The 5000-nt window shown below is 40.4% G+C and overlaps 3 non-coding genes across 3 annotated transcripts in view; all 3 read right to left on the bottom strand.

Annotated features, from left to right (window-relative positions):
- The window catches only part of LOC133008078 (5S ribosomal RNA), a 119-nt gene extending 97 nt beyond the window's left edge, over nucleotides 1-22 (bottom strand). The window contains exon 1 of the ribosomal RNA XR_009680360.1: nucleotides 1-22. This exon is cut by the window's left edge and continues 97 nt beyond it. This is a non-coding gene — a ribosomal RNA (5S ribosomal RNA).
- A 214-nt stretch (nucleotides 23-236) lies between these two features.
- LOC133005984 (5S ribosomal RNA) lies at nucleotides 237-355 on the bottom strand. Its single transcript, XR_009678543.1, has one exon. It is a non-coding gene; the product is annotated as a 5S ribosomal RNA (ribosomal RNA).
- Nucleotides 356-569: 214 nt separating this feature from the next.
- On the bottom strand, nucleotides 570-688 carry LOC133006727 (5S ribosomal RNA). Its single transcript, XR_009679241.1, has one exon. It is a non-coding gene; the product is annotated as a 5S ribosomal RNA (ribosomal RNA).
- Between the last annotated feature and the right edge of the window lie 4312 nt (nucleotides 689-5000).

Here is a 5000-nt window from a genome sequence, read left to right on the forward strand (position 1 = left end):
TCAGGGTGGTATGGCCGTAAGCGAAAGACTCAACCCACAATACCTTATTTATACATGTGAACCACCACCACCATCATCAAATCATGACAATTATCAATCATTTCCATCAGTAATAATGTCAGGGTTCCATATCCTTGTTTTCTTTGATGTTGAGTCTTTCCTGCTCTTTCCAAGATGTTTCTCCTTTAAAGCAGCAGCAACCGTTCCCTCTGCTGGTTGCAAAGCAAATTCGAAAAAGCTTACAGCACCTGGTATTCCCATGCGGTCTCCCATCCAAGTACTAACCAAGCCCGACCCTGCTTAGCTTCCGAGATCAGACGAGATCGGGCGTGCTCAGGGTGGTATGGCCGTAAGCGAAAGACTCAACCCACAATACCTTATTTATACATGTGAACCACCACCACCATCATCAAATAATGACAATTATCAATCATTTCCATCAGTAATAATGTCAGGGTTCCATATCCTTGTTTTCTTTGATGTTGAGTCTTTCCTGCTCTTTCCAAGATGTTTCTCCTTTAAAGCAGCAGCAATCGTTCCCTCTGCTGGTTGCAAAGCAAATTCGAAAAAGCTTACAGCACCTGGTATTCCCAGGCGGTCTCCCATCCAAGTACTAACCAAGCCCGACCCTGCTTAGCTTCCGAGATTAGACGAGATCGGGCGTGCTCAGGGTGGTATGGCCGTAAGCGAAAAACTCAACCCACAATACCTTATTTATACATGTGAACCACCACCACCATCATCAAATCATGACAATTATCAATCATTTCCATCAGTAATAATGTCAGGGTTCCATATCCTTGTTTTCTTTTATGTTGAGTCTTTCCTGCTCTTTCCAAGATGTTTCTCCTTTAAAGCAGCAGCAACCGTTCCCTCTGCTGGTTGCAAAGCAAATTCGAAAAAGCTTACAGCACCTGGTATTCCCAGGCGGTCTCCCATCCAAGTACTAACCAAGCCCGACCCTGCTTAGCTTCCGAGATCAGACGAGATCGGGCATGCTTTTTTTTTTTTTTTTTTTTTATTATCAAAAATATTTTGCATTTACATTTATTACATGTACATTTACATTTTAACACATTTTGTGTTGTCAGCCCCTTTCCAGGCCTGTACTTTTTACATGCATAAATATTTACTTCACAGAAAACACACAAATCAATAAATTATTAAAATCAAACATCAACTCATAAAAAGAAACATCCCTTTTAACCGAAATTCATTCTCACCTCATTCACATCTCCATTCATTATTTCAATAAAAGTACTTCCATCCACAAATCCTTTTCTAAACTCCTCTTCTCCAATATAGCCCCATATCTGTCTCACGTCTCTTTCTGTTAAGTTTTGAAAAACAGTCCATACATCACATTTCCTTTTCTCGTAGTGAGCCGTGTTCCTTCTTATTTTAACTGCATACCTTGCATGGCTCAGCACATAGTTCATGAGGTTTACATTGCATCCCTTCTGTCTTTCATTCACACCAAACAGCCACAGCTTCTTCCATTCCATTCTCACTGCCCATTCTCCTTTCCAGCATTTATTTATTAACCCCTTTACTTTTTCAAAGTATCCCCTTAGTTCTTTACATTCAACAAATTCATGCATACATGTTTCCACTCCCTCACCACATACATCACATTCCTTTTCCACATTGCAGTCAAACTTACTTATTATTAGATTATTAAAAATCCTATTGTGCCTTAGCATGAAATCAAAGTGTTCGCATTCAATGCTATTCCATTTCACTCTCAAATTCTCCCATATGCTCTCCACATCCATTCCATTCATTACTTTGTTCCACACTTTCTCTGCAGCCGGTCTCCTTATCTCTTTTCCTCTCATATATTTATAAATCACTCTGGTTTTCACCTTTGCCAGTCTCACCTTGCATTCTCCTTCCCCCACATACATCTCTATTTTCTCTTCCCCCCTCACCGCATTCTCTCTCTCAATCATTCCCATCCATTCTTTAGGCATTGCTGTCTTAATTTTCTCTATTACTCCTTTTGCTGTGCCCGGCCATATTTCATCCCCATTCCCTCTTACTTCATCCACAATAACCTGTGCTCCCATGAAGCCCGGTATGTACTCATACACCATATCCCTTACCTTTCTTATCCCTGCCCTCCATATCACCCTGTTGAAAATAGTTTCTCCCTCTACCATAATTTTTGGATTTAAAAACACTGGTTGCTCCCATACCTGCCTCACATTCTTGCATTCATACTTCACTCCTCTCACAAACTCTCCCCACGCTCCAAGCATCTCTTTGTATATGTCAGTCACCCCTTCAATCATCCCTTTTTTTAGTTCCATGAACACTCCGCTCTCTCCACATCCTCCACATTTATTTATTGCTTCTCTTAAAAATACCTTCCACACATGATCTCTGTTATCCTTTAAATATCTCACCATCATTTTCACCCTTAGTGCTTTCTTTTTCCCCTCTAAATTGACAAGTTTCAGTCCCCCGTTCTCATACTCATTTTCTAACACTTCTCTTGCTATCCTAACTCCCCTCCCATCCCACAAATAATTGCTTATGATTCTTTCTATTTCTTTCAACACTTTCACAGGCACATCCATCACATTCATCACATACACCATCTTGCTCATTATTAGTGCATTTACCACTATTACCTTCCCTTTTAATTTCAGCTTTCTCTGCTTCCAATACCCCAATGTTTTCTTTATGTTGTTTATCAGTACTTCATACTGCCTATCTCTCCCTTCCTCTCCCTCAATCCCTAAGTTCACTCCCAGAACCTTCATGTACCCTTTGTTTTCCTTCAATCCTTTCACTCCCTCCCCTCCTCTGCTTTCCCCTATATACATTATTTCAGATTTTTCTATATTTACTTTAGCTCCTGATGCCCTCCCATACAGTTCTACACTTTGTAATACCTGTACTACACTTTCCTTGTCCCTCACTGTCACTGTTGTATCATCCGCATATTGATATAGTGTGCTCACCTGTCCGCCCGGTAGTTCTATGCCCTTAATCCTCCTATTCTGCAGTATGAGTACCGCTAACGGCTCTGCTGACAAGGAGTACAGCAGAGCCGATAGCGGACATCCCTGCCTCACTGACCTTTCTAATCTAACTTCACCTGTGACTATCCCATTGACTTTAATCTTACTGCCTGCTCTTTCATACATTCGCCTAACCCATCCTATCAACCTTCCTCCAAATCCCATCTTCTCTAACACTTTATACAAATAACTGTGATCTACTCTATCAAAAGCTTTGTTAAGATCTAAACTAACTACTGCCCCTCCATTGTTCTCCTTCATGTGTGTTATTGTGTCTCTAATACTACTTATTGTGTCGGCTATGTCTCTCCCTGGTATGCTATACGCTTGTGTGCTTCCCACCACCGTCCCTATTACTTCCTTCATTCTGTTTGCTAACACCTTTGCTAATACCTTATAATCCCCATTTAACATTGTGAGTGGCCTGTAATTTTCTAATTTGTCCCTACTCCCTTTTTTATATATTATGCTCACTAGACCTGTTGTCATACTCTGCGGCATTTCTCCCTTCTCTTCTACCCATCTATATAATCTCTCCAACACTGGTACTAATTCTTCTCTAAACTCTATATAAAATTCTCCTATTATTCCATCTATCCCTGGACTCTTATTTCTGCCTAACCCATTTATTGCTTTCTCTATCTCTCCCTTACTTATCTCTCCTTCGCACACCTCTCTATCCTCATCACTCAGTCTAGCTTCCATCTTGTCTATAACCTGCCTACTGCTCTCCTCATCTAACGCTTCTTTCTTATATAACTCTCTATAAAACTCTTCTACTCTTTCCACTATCCCTACAAGCTCTGTTATTTTTTCCCCCCCTTTCCCCTCCACTTGCTCAAAATACTTTTTCTCCTGCCTTATCTTCTCTAGTCTTAAGAAATACCCTGTACATTTTTCTCCCTCTATCGCATATTTCGCTCTACTTCTTATTATAGCTCCCTCACATTTTCCCTGTTCTATTTCCTTAAGTTCATCTTTCTTTCTTATATATCCCTCTATGTCAATATTAAGCCCTTCCCCTGCTTTCTTCCCCTCTTCCTCTAACTCCTTTTTTAGCCTTTGTATCTTCTCTCTTTCTTTCTTTCCCCGGTTCCTGCTGTGTTTTTTGCTCATGTTCCTTATCCCCTCTTTCAGTCTCTCCCACCACCTCCCTGTGTCTTCCTCATACATTCTCTCATTCATCTCCCACATTATGTATTCTCTCACTTCTTTTTTATATTTTTCATCTTTAAGCAGCTGCCCATTCATACACCACACTCCCCCTCCTCTTCTCCTTATTTCCCCCCCTATTGTAAATTTTAACACCTTGTGATCACTATATGTTGTGACTATATATTCTATACCTTTAATCCTTTCCGCTATGCCCTTTGTGCTCAATACTAAATCTATCCTACTCTGTTTCAGTTCCCCTTTCACCAGCTGTACTCTTGAGAACTCTCTCCCCTCTGGATTTCTTTCTCTCCATACATCACTCAATCCTTTCATACTCTTTATCTTTTCTAGCACCTCCCTTGTTGTGTCATTCTTAAAATGCATGTTCCTTGACACATCCAATTTCCCACACCACACATTAAAGTCCCCCACGATCATACAGTTTTCATCACACATCACTCCCATCTTTTCAAACATCTCCTTTCTTTCTTTCTCCTCATTCGGCGCATACACATTTACTAGCTTAATCTCCTCATTCATATACTCAAACTTGATCCCTATCACCCTCCCATCTCCCTCATCTTCACACCTTGTCACATTCCCTATCACTCCCTTTTTTGTTAATATAGCTACACCTCTTGCATTCCCATCTCCATTATTTGCAAACACATCTCCCCTCCATTCATCCTCCACCTCTTTCATACATCTCTCATCCCAGTGTGTTTCCTGTAAGCATATTATATCATAATTGCTGTCACCAAATATCTGATTTCTTTTGTTTTTGTTCTTTAGCCCCCTTGCATTTATTGAGATTAT

The sequence above is a fragment of the Limanda limanda genome, chromosome 7, assembly GCF_963576545.1.
Source record: "Limanda limanda chromosome 7, fLimLim1.1, whole genome shotgun sequence".
In the NCBI taxonomy this organism is placed as follows: domain Eukaryota; kingdom Metazoa; phylum Chordata; class Actinopteri; order Pleuronectiformes; family Pleuronectidae; genus Limanda; species Limanda limanda.